The sequence below is a fragment of the Equus caballus genome, chromosome 16 (genome assembly GCF_041296265.1).
Source record: "Equus caballus isolate H_3958 breed thoroughbred chromosome 16, TB-T2T, whole genome shotgun sequence".
In the NCBI taxonomy this organism is placed as follows: domain Eukaryota; kingdom Metazoa; phylum Chordata; class Mammalia; order Perissodactyla; family Equidae; genus Equus; species Equus caballus.
In genome coordinates this window covers 77,573,308-77,593,473 of record NC_091699.1, presented here as the reverse complement: position 1 = coordinate 77,593,473, position 20,166 = coordinate 77,573,308, and the positions used below count along the sequence as shown (strand labels likewise).

At 48.7% G+C, this 20,166-nt stretch overlaps 1 protein-coding gene across 5 annotated transcripts in view; it reads right to left on the bottom strand.

Moving 5' to 3' along the window:
* Positions 1–20,166, bottom strand: part of SH3BP5 (SH3 domain binding protein 5) — a 71,548-nt gene that overhangs the window by 17,570 nt on the left and 33,812 nt on the right. The window contains exon 1 of one of the 5 annotated variants that reach the window (XM_023620907.2): positions 5,789–6,094. The exons of the other annotated variants lie outside the window; for them this stretch is intronic. The gene's annotated coding sequence lies outside the window, so the exon portion shown is untranslated. Of the gene's footprint in view, positions 1–5,788; positions 6,095–20,166 lie in introns of those variants that run through there. 5 annotated transcript variants of the gene reach the window in all.

Below are 20,166 nucleotides of genomic sequence, written 5' to 3'. Positions count from 1 at the left end.
CAACCAACAAAGTTTTACCTTCAAACTCTCACAGAGGACCCAGGACCTGGTAATAATACATTATTTGAACAAGGGCCCTACATTCACAGGGCCCTGGTGTGCACAAGTCACAAGGCAGTTTTCTCCTAACAGAGAAAACCAGTGAGCAAACGAGAGAGTTGAGGCTCTGGTTGTAACAGTACCAAAGAGGAAAATGTTCGTGGAGCCAGGTTTGAGCTGTGAGATGCAACACAGGAAAAATGTTAACTATCTTCATGACTCATGGATACTAACGGCTTTCATGGAAACGGCTCTACGGAGAGCATTTTCAAAGGCTGCTCATGAATGAATTTGACAAGTGACCTTCATTAAAGCCTGGCCAGCCGGCTGTGACTGTGAAGCCCTCAGAAATGCGGGGGTGTTCCGATGTCTTCAACAAAGGAGTGGGGCGTAGAGAGGTCCGCCATTGTCGAGGCTGCCAGGAAAAAGGAGAGGCTACAGTCACGGCGGTCTGACTCAACTTCCACTCCAGCCCATAATCCCTCTCAGGAAGGAACAAGAGCATCCGGACATGTGCGTTGGATGCAGCAAAGCTTCAAGGAAGTTTACAGGCCATCCAGTTCAAGCCCTTCATTTTTCAAAGGAGGGCTCAGAGAAGAGAGTCAACTTGCTGAATGTAACACAGCCATTTAGTGGCCCGCCAGAGCCAGGGAAGCAGAGCCTGTGAACCCTATTGGGACTAGTTCTGCTCTACCAGCAGCGTCTGCCCACCTGGGTAACTTTGGCAGTGACACAATCACTGGACAAATGGACAGTATGACCATAACTAATACCCGGCAAGAGCTGTGAAGGGGCCAAAGATGAGATGGGAACTCAATCTGTCTGCAGGATTGCCGCCCCGACCTGTGACTCATGAAGGTGTTGCTCATATGCCAGCCAGTTAGGTACCAAAACAGAAAAGGAAAGGGGTCTTGTCACTTGGCTGCCCAAAGTCGTGCTCCGGCTGGGGCTAGCTCCAAGACCCCAGCCTCCAGAGAGAGCTTGCAAGACAAGACTCATCCAGTACGCGGCCACTAATAAACCCATGAGTGTGGATACAGATGACAATGAAGACAATCATCATAGAAGCTACTCGGTGAGCATTTTTCCTGCATCAGATAATGTGTGTTCTGAGAACAGTGCCTCACTTAAATCTCAAAATTACCCTACAAGGTCAGTCCAATTAGCATCCCTACTTTATAAAGGAGATCAATGCTCAGAAAGGTTAAATAAATTGCCCAAGATCACACAGCTACCAAGGGTGGGGTCAAGAGTCAAACCCTGACCCAGAGCCTTCGTTCTAAACTTCTATTAAATATCACCTGCTGGGGCTACCAACTCTGGACAAAGAGCCTCACTCCACCCTAATCAAGGCCACACTGGCCACGGCTAAACAGATGGGGGGCGGGGCGGGGGCGCAGGGGAGAAAGATGTCGGCCGCCAAGGAGGTTGTGGTATTCGTTCTGCAGAGTGCGAGCGAGGAATGGGGAGGACAGCCCGCTGCTGGAAGAGCTGAGCTCACGCAGTCAGCAGCCAGGGTGCGGGCAGTGGGGTCTAGAAATCGACCCTAAAAGCTCTCTGAGCTTACCCTCTCCTACACCCCACCTCACGTGCTCCTGGGAACAACTTGGATCCCACCCACAGGGGAGCGAGGAGGTTGAATGAGACACAGAGATGCGTGGGGAAGCCAAGATTTCTCCATCTATCAAGACCACACACCCATTCAGGGCACCGGCCCTCGTGATTGCTTTCCCCACTCCCTTCTACGGGCCGTCAGCAATTCAAACCCAAAGGGATTCTCTGGGGTTTACTTAGGAACGCGTAGGCTCAATGTGCAGGCACCTCCCAGCCCTTGATTGAGCAGTTATGGAGCATCGAGAGGTTTTGGGATACCCCTGGACACCTGGTCATGAAAGGGAAGATGGGAGTGCCCCACTGCCTTCCAAAGAGAACAGGGAGTCATCAGCCTGGGGTGAAGCAGAGGCTGCCGAGTGTGAGGTCAGCAATGGCCCTTCAGGCCACGTGGGGCAGCCGAGCACTGAGGAGAGGGATGTGCCCACTGAAACCACAGAGAGGCCTGGCCAGGATGGTCCCCATCGGCGGGGCTCAGGGCAAGGTCCCTGCTGCACTGGGCAACCATTGGCAGGAAGGCCACTGTCCTTGCATTTTTTGGGGTTTTTACCCCAAACTTGATACAACTTTGTCCTTGCCTCTTTATAACTCATGAAGAAAAGTCCCAGATTCCTTTCCAAGCCATCTGAGGAAGATCAAAAACTTTTGGAAGCGTGACCAAAAATCTCTGCTGGCCTCGACGAGGGAGGGACGTCCAGGAGGAACATCAAAGTGGACAGTAGAAAAGGCATCTGTTCTCAGTTTTCTTCAAGCTCAAGTTTTCTGCCTATATTCTGAGCAATCCCAAGATGGGCAGTGGCCAGATAGTCTGAGCCTTTCAATTCCGAAAACTTCCTGCCCCTCCACGCCCCTTTCAAACTTTTCTCTGAGGTTAACTGAAGAGTGTCCAGAAATGGGATGATGCCATTTTGCCCTTAAGGATGTTTTGGATACAAATATTTTTGTTTTGCTTTGGTGAGGATGATTGGCCCTGAGCTACCATCTGTTGCCAATCTTCCTCTTTTTGTTTGTTTTTCTCCCCAAAGCCTCAGCCCATAGTTGTATATCCTAGTTGTAAGTCCTTCTAGATCTTCCATGTGGGATGCCACGACAGCATGGCTTGATGAGCGTTGTGTAGGTCCGCATCCGGGATCCAAACCAGCGAACCCCAGGCCATTGAAGTGGTGCACGTGAACTTAACCACTCAGCCACAGGGCCCGCCCCTGGATACAAACATTTCAATCCAAATTATCCCAGAATCGATATATTTTCATTTAAAAGGATTTTCTAGAAAAAATTCCATTAAGCCCACTTAGTTCCTTGATCATTTTTCATATTCAATGTTTCTAATTTTTTTCATTTTTATTTAGTCAAAATTATTTTCACTGGGATCAGTTCTTTTTTATTTCAAATCAATAGATTGGATCCATTGAGCAGTTTCATCCATATCAAACTTTACTAAGTATAGCTTGTGACATGGAGCTTTTCATTATTTCTTTCAAACTCAATTTTCCTGGATCAATTTTTTTCAGATCCAAAAATTTGTTGAACACGTGGGACATCAACTTTTACTCAGTCCCAAATGTTACCATGTACAGTTTAAGCCATTATCAGTTAATATTAAATTGTATAATATATTAAACGATATATATTACAAATTAAACAAAAGATCCCTGTTGTGTACTTACAAGAAACATGAGAAAACCACAAACGGTCTTAAGAGATATAAGACAGGCCCTGCAGCTGTCTCAGGGGACAGGCCACAAAGCTCTTTAATATATTACAGTGTCAAAAGAGCCTCAAAGGATTAGAAAATCAAGGTCAAATAGTTTTGCTCTGTCCTGAGGTTAAAAATGAGCCATTTTAAAATAAAAATTACAAAGCTATTATCTGCTTCAAAATAATACAGCTGGAAGTGAGAAGGGAGCTCTGGGAGGGAGGGTGGGAGGGAGGGAGGGTAAAAATGAAATAAGATTGGCCATGGGCTCATGACTGTAGAAGCTGGGTGAAAAATATATGGGGCTCCACCATACTATTCTCTCTACTTTATAAATATTTGAAATTTTCTATAATAAAAATTTAAATAGAAAAAACTATTATCATTTGCAATTCCCTACTTATGATTTTCTAGAACTGCATTGCCTAACAACGAGCCACTAGCACATGCGGCTATTTACATTTAAATTAATTACAATTAAGTAAATTAAAATTTCAGTTTCTCAGTTGCACTAGCCACACTAGTGGCTCCCATATTGGCCAGTGCAGCTATAGAACATTTCCCATACCACGGAAAGTTCTGTTGGACGGGCTCACCTAGATACTGTGCAAACGCTGAAAGGAAGGCTGGTGAAAGGTCTCGGCTATTGTCCATAATCTCTGATTTGTGCTCATCGAAACAACATCATTTCCTGCTCTGTCATAAATAATCATATATTGAAAAATTCGTAATAAAGGAACCTTGAGGGTACCTGGTACCCAGTAGGATGCTGTGCTCTGGTTTCTGGCAAGACGATCCTTACTCACCCTGGTCATCCAGGACCTCCGACTGCCAGGGTGGATCTGACCCCCGGGGCTTCCAGGGGCCTCCTCCAGGATCGAGTCCACCTCTGCTCATCTTCCTCTCCTCTCTGGACACAGGCACACACATCCAAACCACACCGAAGGGCTTCCATTCCACTCATGTGGCACTTGTCCCTCTGCCTTGGGTTGGCACCATATGTCACCCTACAGAATCTCCCCAATTCAGCTAAAAGCTGCTGGCAGGAGAAGGTCCCAGCCTCGTACTTGCCCAGGGCACAGGGCACTACTTAGCCCAAATCAGCATGTCAAGTTGGTCAGCCAGCTGATGTCTCTGGCCCCCTTACACACGCCTACCCCTTCACAATTACTGGTGGCTTACATGGCCTGCCAGCCAAGCACAGCAGGGTCTCAGGGAGCAGCAGCACATCCCTTGCAGGCCCCAAGGCCCCCAATCCCGCCTGTTGCTGCAGGGTCACAACAGATGTCAAGCCTTTCCCCACCGACCCCAGTCAGAAGGGCAACACCCACATTCCTCCTTGGGCTTCTGGCTCTCACACCCTCGTGCTGATTGGGCCCGGAGCAGCATTCCACCAGCTTACAGGATGGCAAACTGGCAAGAGGCCAGGGCCAGGCTTGAGGCAGAGGCCTGAGGCTGAGGACAGCAGCATGCCCAAGGTCAAGACCCACAAGACCGAACAGCACCCCGGGAGCCACCACAACCCTAGACCCCTGGCCCACAGAATCAAATCAGAGTCTTTGAGCTCAACGAGATGGAAATAATGTAGAACAACCATTTTATTTTATACATGAAAATTCAAGAGCCTAATAAGTAAGATGGTCCGCTCAAAGGGACAAGTCTGGGTATCCACCAACCCCAATCCAGGTCACTTTCCCTTACACCCCACTAGCCGCACATCCTCCCCCAACATCAGACTCTCACTCTCTCTGCCCTACAACATACACACCACATACCCCATCTCTAAATTCTTCAAATGTGTGCTCACTTGGAGAGTTCCTCTGCTGTGAAGGGCTCCCCAAACCCAGCAGGGCTGTACCTTTCTCTCTGCAAGTCCACTCACATCCATCTTCTGTCTCTGCCTTGGTCCCACACCGTCATTCCCAGGACACATGAAGCATCAGTGTCTCAGTCTCAAGGTCAGAAAGACACACATGCCCATCAGGGAAGCCACTTCCTCCTTCCGTGAGATATACAGTGCAGACCCAGGCCACAGCAGGACTGCCCGACATCTGGAAGGAGTGGAGAGCGCTGCTTTACGCCACAGGGCACGGGAGAACTGGACTACTGCACACGGGGAGAATCCACGTGCTCTGCAATTACGCCTCATGATGGTCCCTTGCAGCTAATGAGTAGCTGCTGGTTTCCCATGAGAAGGATGGAACATAGCAACGAAGAGGTGGTGTATAAAGAAACGGGATGCCAGAACTGGGAATAGCATCTCCCTCTCTGTAGCCGTAGCCATAGCCAGGAAGTGAAGGACGTGATGGCATCAAACACCCTTGGCAAAGCTCTGATCCCCTTCCCTCATCCTCGACTTCTCTCCTTCCTCTCCATGCAGGAGCCAGGGGCCCAGTTGGCCCTCACCCCTGGTTCTGCCTCTGCAGACATAGCCCTCTTTACCTGGGGACTGTAAGTGGAGCTGCCAATACCTCCAGGGACTCTCTCCAGAGGGATGCTCCCACCAGCAGCATGTAGACAGACGGGCCCCCTTGTAGCTCTCCAACTCCAGCTCTTAACACACCATAATGCCAACAAAAAAAATATTCCAGTGCCCTGCACTGAACTGGCATTGACTGACCACAACAATCGGGCTACTGTGAGGCAGGGCACTGCGTCCAGAGAACTAAGAGCCACAGGGTATATTCCTGGCACCAACAACGACCATTGTCTTGGGTCTACAAACCTTGAACAAGTCACTAGACTTCTCAGATTGGAATGCCAAGGCCTCTGTTAACTCCCAGGGAGCCTCAGTTCCAGGACTGAAGATACATAATTGCAGCAGACTACAACACCAGGTTCTAGAACAGTGTCTGGCTCAAACATGGGCAAATAGTCAACCGGCAGGGGAGTTAACCACTGAGTTACTTTGCTTTTGCTCTCACCTCTATTGTTGTATAGGGAGGTCCACACTATTTATCAATTCAAAATATAATACCGTTGCCAGTCAAGTGCTTTAAACCATCATAAAAACACATTTTTAAAACAGCTATGGACATCTGAAAAAGAACTGGGCACTAGATGATATTAACAGAACGATTATTAATTTTATTAGGTGTGAAAATGTGATCCTTTAAAGATTCTTACCGTTAGAGATAAATACTTAAATATTTATGGGTGGGGTGAAATGATACCTGTGAACAGCTTTAAAATGAGAAAACACAGGGGAGGGCAGATGGAACAGGATTGGCAGGATGCTAACAATCGCTGACGCTGGCGATGGGTATGTGGGGGTTCATTGATAATTCTCCCTACTTTTGTGTATACTTGAAACATTTCATAATAAAAAGTGGTGAAAAAAAAAACCCATTTTTTGAAGGCTTTGGTCCTTCAGTTATCACTTCTGCTATTTACCTGCCACAGAATCACAAAACTCAAGAAAATGCTACTCACTAGAACAGAAAACCCAAAGATATCTGCCAAAAGTCTCCTCACTAAAGACAAAATTTAAACTCAATAAATAAATAAATGAAACAAAACCCCAAAATACTCGTAGGATTGCCAATGAGGGGAAGTAAAGAGTCAAAATGTCAGGCAAGCAAGAGACAGGAAGACAAGACCGGAAGGCCTCCGGGTCCCTCACAGTCCACGCTGCAGTCTTTAGATAAGACGCATCGAAAATATGAGGGTTCAACACTGGCCCCAACAGCCTGTTAGTGGCCAAACCACTCAGCTGTCCAGAAGTTTCTCATCTCTAACCTTGGTCGCTTCTGCGGTGATTTAAAGCCCTTGGCTCTTTCTCTGGCCTTGGCAGAGACAGAGAGGGAAAAAAAAATACACCCACTTACAATGACAAAGCACATTATCAGCAGAAAGCACTTCCAAGGAGGGCCAAACAGAACTGCAGGCCCCTCCCTGCACCCGACTTCTGCTGCCCTGAGGGAGGGAGGCTACGGGGAAGCGGGGTGGGGGTGTTTATTAAACCGCTACGGCATCCCAGGTATCCGCCTATGGAATCCAGCCTACAGCCCTGCTGCACCCATTTTACACCCAAAGAAACTGATGTTAAGGAACTAGTCCAACTAATTTCACCAGGCTAGAAAGAAAGGAGACCGAGACGCAAACCCAGGCCCCCTGACTCCAGTGAGCTGGAGAGGAAAAGCACAAACACGGGGCCCTTTATTATTTCCACTTCTCCGATGGTGAAGCTTACAAGACTGACTCTCTAGATGCTGAGGAGAAACCACAGAACCCACTGGGCGGCCCTCAGTGGATAAGCTCTCTCCACGCCCCATCTGCGCACCCACTCTGCCGAGCCCTCTGGCCGCCACACTCTCTCTGTAGAGAACCCTAAGGCTTGATGAGCCCTGCCCAACCTCTCCCACCCCCAGCTCTGAGCCCAGGAACCAATGGGCTCTAAGGAAACCGCAGATTTTTCCAGCATTGGTTCTGATCTGGACTATTTTAAAAGCTTTCTAACTGCTCTCCCAGCTTCCAATCTCACATGGCCAATTTAAAGTCCATATGGGGCCAGCCCCAGCAGCCGAGCAGTTAAGTTCGGTGTGCTCTGCTTCAGCAGCCTGGCTTCAGTGCCCAGGCACAGATCTACACCACTCGTCTGTCAGCAGTCATGCTGTGGTGGTGGCTCACATACAAAAAGAGGAAGATTGGCCAAGGATGTTAGCTCAGGGCAAATCTTCCTCAGCAAAAAAAAAAAAATTTTTAATTTAAAAAAAACTCCATATGGCATAAATTTAGTCTCACACAATGGCATTTAAGATACCTCATAATCTTTCTGAAGCACATCTCTGAGGTCTGTCACTCCCCTAACACTCCTTCTACCCCCCAACAAAATTGGGCCACAGCCAGGTTCACACTTCCCATCCACCCATTGAGGCCCAACCACTCACCATTCCTTCAGCACTCCTCACTCTTGTATGTGCCATTCCCTCTGCCAGCAACACATACCCTTCTCCCTCCTCTCCACCTAGGGAACTCCTACTCATCCTTCAAAACTCATCTCAAATACCCCATCTTCTGTGAATTCTTTTTCCACTACAGCATGTTGGACTCATTTGTTGAATAACCATATCTTCTTTCTTATGACACCTCATAAGCCAAAAAAAAAGAGTTCTTGTCATCCCACAACCTCTTCTTTGGAATGAACAGTCCTATTCTTCTAGGACTTACAGGTTCCCCGCCTTCTGAATGCCCATTGATAAATTTCTCAACACCTGATAGAGAACTCATTCAAAGATCGTTCTGCACTGCCCAACAGCAGTTGAGCACATGAGAGTTTACAGAACAAAATGCCCAGCACAGAGATGGACACATGGGCCATCCAAAGCCACTCTCCTAGGCACAGTCGTTACATTCTCCATCCCTGGCTCCCACATACCATTTTGCTCAGGAAGGTCATGAACATGCTATGCTAACATAGGAAGACTAACAGTCTGTAGTTCAGGAGCCACCCACCACTCCCAAAACAATAATCCTCAACTTCTTCAAATCACATTCAGACCATTAGGAAACTAATCTAAGGTTATGAGGACAACCAATATCATAGAGACATCCATAAGCACATCATAGGGAGGCTCATTCTCCAAGCTCAGAGAAAAGGGGCAGCCGGAGCAGACCAGAGTATCCACCTGTGCTCACCACCTGCCCGCTCGGCTGGATGTGCCACATGCCAAACTTCCATGAGCTAATCTGGAGACTGCTTTCTAACATGATTAAAATAAATGGGCTCAAAGTCATTAACATTCCTCATGCCTCTGAGACAAGAAATACTCAGAAGAAATGATAGAAGGGAGTCTCTGTTGATGGCCCCTTCCCTGCCAGGCTGGGATCCACAAAACAAGCTTCTCCATCGGAGAGCTTCCTTACGTCGGTCAGGACTGGTCTCCCAGTAGCCAGCGCCTCGCACAACTGCTGGGCTTCACTCCCAAGAGGCCGCCATTAGCAGAGGCAGAGGACACACCCATTCTAGACCAAGTGACGCCCATTAACACCAACTCACTTGGCAACTTGGAGTGAATGGTTGGGAAGAGGGTTCTAAAAGCTTTGTCTGCTTGGCCTGTGAACCTGCGAGAGACCCACAAAGGGGTGTGAAGGGAGACCAGCAGGGAGAGGGAACCATAGGACATCTCACCCCAGGGCCAACCAACACATGTTAGATGACGAGAGACACTGGTCAGTCCCCCAGTCCCAGGACCCTCGGAGACAGTGCTACAGCAAAAGAGGGCCAGTACCCCCAGGCTGTCCTTCCTGCACAGAGCAGGGAGTTCGAAGGGCCCTTTACAGTAGCATCACCCGGTGACCCACGGAGCCTCCTAAGAGCGGGGACTGTCTTACTGATTCTTACCCTAAACCAGCCTAGCGGCCAGTACACTGCAGATGTTTAAGAAAGATCTGTTTAATTAAGGTACCAGGCTAGGGGACGAAGGACGAGCCAGAAGCAACCCCCTGATGGTCAATCATTTCAATGCACCTTCTGATTTTTTTCTTGCGGGACTCACACAATCAGATTACCGTCTCTCTGGGCGAGTTTATCTTCGGAAATGCCCATTTACGTGATGTGAAAACTCACCTGAATGATGACCTAACTGTAATAATGACTAAACCTTGTGGTGCGAGTGCCACTCTCGCAAGATCTAAATAATTGCCCCTTCCACTCTACCTCACCTGCTCCGAGCTGAATGATATCTAACCCGGGTCCCAGTGAGTCTACAGGAAGTTCATCCTGGGCAAAATTTTACCCTCTCTGGATTCATAGGACCAAGATTCTCCACTTGTTTCAGCAGTTTGCCATGTGATACAACAGTGTACGTGGAAAACACTTTGAAAACTGCCTAACATATGTACATACTGACGACACGGCGGTTGAATTATTTTCCTCTTCACTCGGTCTTCTTGACAAGACTGCAAGCTCCTTGAATGCAGGGCCATCTTGCACATCTGTGAATCCCCAACACCAGGAGGGTGAAGAATCTGCACTTGGAAACAGGTGCTGGTCCAAGCCCTCGATGAGCCAGGGACCTTGGCTGCCCCGCCCCCCCCCCCCCCCCCCAGGTTTCAGACTTCCCTGGGTCATCGGCACTATTTGTTGCCTGGGACACTTAAGCACAGCCAAAGGAGCAAGAAATCAGACACTGAAATGCCAAACCCTCTCCAAACCATCCTGTGCCTCTGGGTCAGCATGACTTGGCTTAATTTTAACTACCTCCTGCAAGATCAACTCCAAAAGAATTCAAGGTCAGGGGGACGCGGAAGAAAATAAGGGCTTAATATAAACCAGAGTTATCGCAGCATACCTCCCTGCTGAGCTCAGGAGGTGAAAAGGCTGAGGGATGTGTTGCAATGCAAGTGCCAAGATGTCAACAGGGCTGTGGCCAGCAGACCCTGGCCAGAGCAGGCAGTCAGGGAGAGCAACGGGGCACGAGAGCACACACATCCAGGGGCCCTTCTGCCCACTGGGGTGGTGCCGCTTCCAGCCCCCTATGATCTGTGAAATAGACAGGATAGCCTGGAGACTGGGCCAGGGCAGCAGCTGGGCGCCCCGCCCAGGGGAGGGGAAGGCAAGGTTAGCAGCAGCTGGAGAGGTGGGGGCTTTCCATGTGAGCCAGGGCTCCTGGGAGACCCCCTCCTTCCCACCTGAGATAGCCAAGCAAAGCAGGTCTGAGGGACTCGGGGGCCTCTCCCAGCTCTAAGGGGTCAGGAACAAATTGCAGACCATGGAACTAAGAAAAACAAAGGATAAGATACCCACGTGTAATATCCAAACATCCCAGGGCTGAGACGATTAGGCCTTAGGCTTCTGCATAACACTCAGTTCCAAGCATTGCTCTCTCACCACGCGTTCATTCCACCCTCACTATGCACCATGCATCGTGAAGACGTGCAAAGGGTCAGGTGCAATCTCTGTCCTCAATGAGCTCAGCTGCCAGGGTGGGGTTCTCAGCCCTTGGTGTAGAGGTTAGGAACACAGACTTCAGACTTGGGCTGCCTGGATCAAATCCTAGCCAGGCCTCTCATTAGCTGTGTGACCCCGGGCACTTTATTTTACTGCTCTGTGCCTCAGTTTCATCGTCTGCAAAATGCAGATAACAGAAGCTACCTCGTGGGGTTGCTTTGAGGAACAAGTGAGTTGACATACACAAAGTACTTAGAATTGCTACACAGTATAGAGTGTCAGCTGTTACACAAGCAAACTTATGTGGCATTAGCTTGTGGCTATTAACCCACAGGACACGGATGACCTTTAAGGGGAGCTAATGAATACCTTGAAATTGTGTTTACAATTTCTGCTCCCACGTGCGTATATGAGTGTTTTCAGAGGATGACATCCATAACTTTCAAATTCTCAGAGAAGCAAAGCTGAACGACAGCTTCGCGAGGGAGGGGGCTGCAGAGGAGTCTGTCGAAGTTACACTGACCTGTGCCTTCATTTTAATCCGGCCAAGGGTAGCAGCTAAGCAGGCCTACCCAAGAGAACTTTCTGCAGTGATGAAAATGTTTTCTGTCTGCCCTGTCCCAAAATAGTAGCCATTAGCCACAGGGGGCTGTTGAGCATTTGAAATGTGGCTAGTGAGATTGAACTTATAGTTTTATTCAATTTTATTAATTTATGTTTAAGTAGCCACATGTGGCTAATGGCTCCAGTTTTGAACATCAGAGAGCTAGTCAGTCTGAAAACATCACAGGCAAAGAGAACAGAATATATGACAATGGAAAACATTCCACAATGTACTCAGAAGCTGGGAGGGAAACGGCACGATGTACCCGGCAATTGTGAGCAGTGGCGGGGGCGGAGGGAGGGTGCGCACTGGGACACAGCACAGAGAACGGCAGATGCCCAAGGAAGAGAGGGGCTGCGCCAGGCTGTGCGAAGCCTTGTGTGCTGTGCCCAGATTTGGGCTTGACACTAGAGACAGAAGAAGTGCTGTCTTAGCCAGGGTCCTCCAGAGAAACAGAACCAACAGGACGTGTATAGATACAGCAAGATTTATTTTAAGGCACCAGCTCAAATAATCATCAAGGTTGGCAAGTCCAAAATCTGCAGGGTGGGCCAGGAGGGTGGAGACCCAGAGAAGAGCTCATGCTGCCGTTCCAGTCCAAAGGCCCTCTTGCTACAGAATTCCCTCTTGCTCGGGAGAGGTCAGTCTTTCGTTCTATTCAGGCCTTCAACTGACTGGATGAGGCCCACCCATATTATGGAGGGCAATTGGCTTTAGTCAAAGTCTGCAATTTAAATGTTAATCTCATCCAATAAACACTCTCACAGAAATATTCAAAATAATGTTTGACCACATACCTGGGGCACCTGGCCCAGCCAAGCCGACATATAAAATTAACCATCACATGCACTAAAGTTTCTGAGCAGAATGGACTTTGGCAAGATTCTGTCAGGAGGCAGCAGAGACAGATGGAGAAGGGGAGCCAGGAGGCAGGAATACCAATTGAAAAGCTATTTCAGTAGTGCAGGAAAGACAGGTGGGCTTGCACCAAAGAAGCGGCAATGGGAAATGCGTTGTTTAATTAGTATTTGTTAAAAGCAAGTATGAATGGACTCTGTGACTTGACAAACACACACACACACTTACACCTTTATGAGAAGCTAGCATTTCCTCACAGGGCTCCAAGACAATGGAAGGGAAAGGAAGTTTCCCACACACCATGGAGGGAGGGAAGCGATGAGGCAGAGAGATCCGGGGTTTACTTGTTTCCCTACTCAAAGGGGTCCTCTGGCTGCTCTGTGGGTCCTATGCGCCCACCTCTAGCTCTTTCCAACCCAGAGACTTTCTAAAGGACAGAGAAACCACATACAGACATGGCCGAGTCAGTTAGCTGCCTCCCTATATCCCTTCTCCCCTTCATCCTTAGAAACAACCCTGCTGGCTAAGAAACCCCAAGCCAAGCCTCCTTTGCAGCTACCATGACTATGTGACTAGATTCTGGGAATGAAACAGAAGCAGAGCATTGTCTGGAACTGCCAAGCAGACTCTTTAAAACAGAAGGTGCATAGGTCTCTTACCCTTCTGCTGTTCCTCCTTCTGTCCTGAAATCAGATGTGATGGCTGGAGCTCCCAGAGTCACCTTGGACCATGAGGTGACTTGGAGGATGGGACTCACACACCAGGATGGTGCAGTGATAAGACACTGGGTCTCAGGTGGCCATAGTGTCATGGCACCCATCCTAGACTGCCTAATTCAGCTCTTCTTTTAGGTGAGAGAAGGTATCCCTTTGAGCCACTATTTTTGAGTCCTCTGTTACTTGCAACCAAATGCAATTCCCAGCTGATACGAGATGACGCCATTATTCTGTGAACAAGGCAATGTGAATGCCAGAATTTCAGGCTGTAAAACTTCAGCTGTATATTTTCTTACGGTCTTGGGTGTTGGAATGGGGCCAGACAGAAAAGGAACTGACATAAATTAATACAGTGCCTTACACCTCCTGACTTCCTGCCAGCAAGTGCTCTTGAACGAGCCCACCACAGACGCCTCAACCACGGTGGCTGAGAGCCCAGGTCAGTGCAAAAACAGCCCTCTCTGTCTTCTTGGTATGAAGAGAAGCTCTGCTCAGTTGGCCTGAGCCTGAGATCAAGAGACTTAAATTCAAAGAACAAGAGACCCTTAGAAGATTGATAGACCATGATTTCCAGAAATAAACAAGGTCCAACACCTTCTCTGCATCACAGTGCTCTGCCCAAGGGCTGGGGGATGCACCCGAGGCTGGTACTGGATGGATGAACAAATGGCATCTTTTTTTACATCTATTTATGCCTCTTCTTCAAGGTGAAACACACACAGCGAGGCTTCCTCCACACAGCTGCTGTCACTGAGGTACTCTGGCCTGTAAGAGAACGTGAGCTCTCTTGTGCTAGGAAAGTTTTCAATAGAAAAATGAATAAACAAGCAAATGAACAAATGGTCAAACTGATCAAGGCACTCAAGAATGGGGAAGGGGAGAAGGCTAGAAGGAGGCAGACGCCAGGCAGTGGGCTAGAAAAGTCGGGGGAAAGGATGGCTGAGAAACCCACATTCTGGAAGATTCTTCAGAAGAGACCCAGTTGATGTGGCCTCCCATGGTGCCCTTCAGAACTCTGTCTGCAGCTGACTGGCCCTCAGCATTCAAGTTAATAACAGTTAGAAGGGAACAGAAAAAAATCCTAGACTCAGCCACTTACCTTAGAAACCCCGCTTCTTCCTAGAAACACCAGGCTTAGGAGTTGCGAGAACAGGAGTGTGAGCACGTTGAGTACTTTTCAGTTGTACTGAGCACTCCCACATATGCATTCACTTGTACCTGCCCACGGATACAGGTTGAGGAACGGCCAAGCGGGGACCAGAATCCCTCCACTGCTCCACATGCTGTGAATTCAGGCACCCAGACAAGGGGCAGCTGACTCCAAAACTACTCTCTGCACCTGGTTGACTCAACTCCACAGCTTCCCTCCTTTGAAGGGCTGCCAGATTTAGCAAATAAAAATATAGGACTCCCGGTTAAATTTGAATTTCAGGGAAACAAAAAATAATTTTAGTTAAGTATGTCCTAAATATTGCATGGGACAGAATTATACTATGAAAAAAAAATTATGTGAAATTTAGATTTAACTAGGTGTCCTATATTCTATCTGCCAACCCTACTTCGGCTTAAAGCCCACGAGGACGTTCTCCCACGCAGAAATGAAACAATCTATGGCCTGGACTTCTAAGCATTTCCCTCTTGGTGTAAGGGGTGTGGTTCCTCCACACACGTCAAGAAGCTCCTATCGTTGAGTGGAATCAGCAGCCCCATCGGGCCAGCAGCAGAGTCTCCCAAGCTAGGGAACGTTTTTAAAGCAGAACTACTAACCGTAAATCTCTGAGGCGTATCAGTCATCTACTTCTCAGTGTGAATAAGGCCATCAGATTCTTAGGGGCAGATTGTGAGAGAAGGGAAAAGGGAAAATATCAAGTCACACTGGGAGGAGCAGGGAACACGGAGTAGAAGAGAAAAGAAGGAAAGCAGGCTGGGCAGGGGGTATCTCCAAGGCGAGGAAAGGGAACAGAAAGGTAAGCCAAAGGTGTTCAAGAGAAACATCACCATCTGGCGGGGGACCAAGCCTTGTTGCCTGGCAACATAAAAAGGCCCACCCGGTAGCAAAAATACATCCTCTACTCTGATTTTCTTCAACTGAGAAGTCAGTCAGGGTGGCACTCCTTCCAGGGAACGCTGGTGGTTCACAGAGTGGGAAGGAGGGGGCGATCCATGCCAACGCAACAACTTTATTGAAAACGGAAGGAAGGGGGAAAAAAATAAACATCCAAGGAGCCTCATGGTTTCAGAGACAGAACTCCACATCCTGCTTCCCCTCTAACTGCTAGACTGTGGTGACAAACCACATCTGTTAGCTTCAGGCAGCACATTGCCCACCAAGCAGCACTTACCGGGAATCGGCCATGCCTCAGAGAAAGGCAAAGGGACGAGAAAGAGGGAACTGTCCCTGACAAGGCTCCCAACTGACAGGGTAACGGTGGGTGGGCCCTCCAGCTTCCTACTGCCTAGCTGAGACCCTGCTGGCAACCAGTCCCCCACCCCTGGCTTCCTGACACCTGCCAGGCAGGAAAGGGTCAGCTGCAAGTGGCCCATTGCATCACTGGAGGAAAACCTCAAGCTCAGCCACGCTCCCTGCTCCAGCCCCAGCAGAGCATGCCTGCAGCAGAGCCAGCCAAGCAGAGGCAGCTCCCAGAGCAGGGTGGGCCCCTCTGATGAAAACCTCGAGACCGACTCTATGTCGGGAGCCTTCAACCTGGGTCAGAAGCTGCCACTCATCCTCCCCATTGACCCCATCTTGACTCAAGACTCTAGGCTTCCAAAATGCAGCTGCTTCTCCCCCAGAATCTCCAAGCAAGACTGCAAGGCAGGAAGCGGTCTTGCAGGCGACGGAGAGTTAACAGTCCATCCTCCTTTCTTGCTGTAAATCACCAGGAACCCTGCTTTGGGACAGGTGCCCCGTCACTCAGCTGCTTGCCCTTACCATGGGCTGCAGGGATGACGCAGTTCCCAGGGACCAGCCTGTGACCACCCAGTGGGAATACGATCAGGGCCACAGGGATGGACGTCACTGACCCAGACCTCCTCACCCAAGGCCCACGGTGACAGCTGCCACCGAGAGAGGCAAGTGGCTCAGCGGAAACGAATGTGACGGGGAAGGAGGGAGGCATGACGAAGTTGCACTGAAGTCCCAGGAAGACAAGGACAGAGCGCCATGAGGGGAGGAAGTTTCAAAGGGCCCCAAATTACTTGGAACAAGAGTCTCACAGTCACCCCAGGGCAGAAAGTGCTGGGAGACAACTCTGCAGATGAGCTCAAAATCCTCCTCAGCCCTACAAGGCAATTATTTCTCTCACCTGTTCCCCTAAGATGTGCCAGCATGTAGCCCAGGCTTTCCAACAGTCACGAAATGCTCCCGAAGTGCCAAGCACCAGGCAGCAGCCAGGCAGGCGTAGGTTCAAATCTTCGCTCCTCTCTCCCCAGGTCTGTGATCCGGGCATGATACCTTACCTCCCTGAGCCTCAGTTATCAGCCCTCCGTATGAGGACAATAACACCACCCCCTTGCAACCTTGCTGTGAGGACCAGACAAGAAAATGCACATAAGGGACCTATACTACAGGCCTGGGTGCCTAGGAGATCCTCGATAAACGAGGACTGTGTGGAGCCCCCTGTATACCTCAACTTCTCTAAGCCTTAGTTTCTTCCTCTGCAAAATCTGAAAAAAAAAAAAACAAAACTAGGGGCCGGCTCCGTGGCCAAGTGGTTAAGTTCGCGCGCTCTGCTGCGGCAGCCCAGGGTTCAGATCCTGGGCGCGGACATGGCACCGCTCGTCAGGCCATGTTGAGGTGGCGTCCCACATCCCACAACTAGAAGGACCAGCAACTAAGATATACAGCTATGTACCAGGGACGGGGGTGGGCGGGGGGGGGGGGGGGGGGTGGTTGGGAAATAAAGCAGAGAAAAAAAAAAAGAAGGATTGGCAACAGTTGTTAGCCCAGGTGCCAATCTTTAAAAAAAACAAAAAAACAAAAAAACAAAACTACCTGCCTCCTGCATGTGCAGCACTCAGAAAAGTGCCTGGTGTACAAAGTGTGTTAACGTTACTCTTCTCTTCCTGCTCCTCTCCATCCTTAATGTGACTCAGTTCTCTCCCCACACACTCTCTTCCAATCAACTGTCACCTCCGTGTCCTTGACTCCCAACTCCCCTCCTCCAACTTGCCCTGCCTCCCCACCCGTGGCATTCCCACCCAGGCACCTGGTCACAACTTTGACATTCAGAAGTGTGAACTCCCCAATCTTCTCCCAAAGCTAGATCCCCACTCTCTTCCAACTTCTATTGGCTGTTCAGGTTTTTCAGGTCAAACCTTGGCGTTCCCTATGGATCATTCTTGACAGCTGGTTAAGCACTAAGTCTGTTACAGTTTCCCTCCAATTCTCTCAGATGAGGCCACAACACCAGAGAGGTTTATGTAAAGGCTTAAGTAATGGTCTTTGGATTCCAAGACTAGTTTCCTCATCTGTAACATGCGGACAACAGGGAAAGATAAATGACATCCCCCACGCAGGGCAGTACACACGGTGCCTGACACATAGATCTCAAAAGATGGTGCTATTAATGTAAGGACACAACATTTGGCATCAATTCCTCATCAACTTCTCAAACAACATGAGCCTCAAACACAAGAGCCCACCATGGCTGCTTTGCAGCTTCTCAACCCAGTCTGCAGGCCAGGCTGAGGCCATCAGGAACTCCCCCGACTGGGCCCACCATTTCCTTCCCTATCTGGCCCTTCAGTTCCCCTAAGGTTCCCTTTCCACAGCCTTGAGCCGTTGTACCTATCCCAGCTTATGTCCATGCTGACTTCTCCCTCAGATCTCGATTCTTCTGTCCTTTTCACCTAGACTCTCTCTTGTGCTTTGGGGCTCAGGTGTGCTTTTCCCCCACCGAGCTTTACACACACATACACGCACACACAGTGACCTCACTCCACTGGCTTCTTCCACACACAGTCTACACCTCTGCCATGTGGTTCAGCTCTCTAGCAATGAGCCTCCCCTTTGGGCTCTCTATCTGGTGAGTACAGTTGATCTTCATTATTTACCGATTCCACATTCACGAATTTGCCTACTCGCTAAAATTTATTTGTAACCCCGAAATTAATATTTACAGCGTTTTCAGGGTCATTCATGGACCCACAAAGAGCAGCAAAAAATCTGAGTTACTCAACGTGTGTGTTCCCAGCTGAGGTCTAACAAAGCAACACTCTGCCTTCTTGTTTCAGCTCTTACATTGTAAACAACTGTCCATCTCGCAGTCTATTTAGTGTCACGTTTTTCACAGTTTTGGGCTTTTTGTTGGTGAGTCAGCTGTTTAAATTGGCCCCCAAGCCTAGTGCTGAAGTGCTGTGTAGTGTTCCTAATCCCGAGAAGGCTGCGATGTGCCTTACGGAGAAAACACGTGTTTTTGATAAGCTTCGTCCAGGCATGAATCAGGGTGCTGTTGCCCATGAGTTCTACGTTAATGAATCAACAAGATGGTACATCCAGAAAAAGGAAGAAGAAACTTGCAGATTCTGACAAGAAGCCACCCCAGTAAGTGAAATGTCGTCTATGGTGATGCTGTGAGGTCATGGCCAGTGAAGGAAGCACAGTGGGCAACATAGTGTGAGGCTGAAAGCCAAAGAAATGTACAGTCACATCACCCAGGGTCAGGAAAACGCTCAACTCTTCTTGGCTACTGTTTTATTATAAAGAAACACTGTATATAGTTATTTGTAAGAAACATCTATGAAATAAGGCGTCTTTAAAGAGAACTACGTAAAACAAGGTAATATCTGGATTGGTTGGTGAACTACGTAAAACAAGGTAACATCTGGATTGGTTGGTGAACTACATAAAACAAGGTAACATCTGGATTGGTTGGTGAACTACGTAAAACAAGGTAACATCTGGATTGGTTGGTGAACTACGTAAAACAAGGTAACATCTGGATTGGTTGGTGAACTACGTAAAACAAGGTAACATCTGGATTGGTTGGTGAACTACGTAAAACAAGGTAACATCTGGATTGGTTGGTGAACTACGTAAAACAAGGTAACATCTGGATTGGTTGGTGAACTACGTAAAACAAGGTAACATCTGGATTGGTTGGTGAACTACATAAAACAAGGTAACATCTGGATTGGTTGGTGAACTACGTAAAACAAGGTAACATCTGGATTGGTTGGTGAACTACGTAAAACAAGGTAACATCTGGATTGGTTGGTGAAGACGCGAGCCGAGACGCTCATGAAGCAGACCTTCTGCTCCCCGGGGAGCGGTGCCTGGGGAGAACACCTCGCTAATTCAGGGTCGGCAGTGAGTTCAGAGAATGGAGCTATCGCGAATAAGGACAATGGACTGTAATTATCTAGGCCTTAAAACCACCTTGCTGTGTGTGTTGTGGGGCTCCTGGGGGACACAGACCACAGCTAGTGCTCCACAATGGCCAGCGCAGACAAAGGGGAGATGCCGAGGAATGCTCTGAGAGACACTTACTTGCCAATCCACCAGCCCATTGTAATCCCCCAGAGCCTCACTCCATTTCTCAGAGGGGAAAAAACACACACTTTAATCCAGATCAGGAACAAAGATTCTACTTTTGCCTCAAATGCTCCACCCCACAGACTTCTATAAGACTGCTAAGAGGGGATGCCAGCTCTAGAGTCAGGGTCTTTGTTCTGTCCTTGACAAGTGGCTAAAACAACGCTTGGCAATTGGTAGAAAGTCAGTAAATACTTGTTGAATGAAAGAAAATAA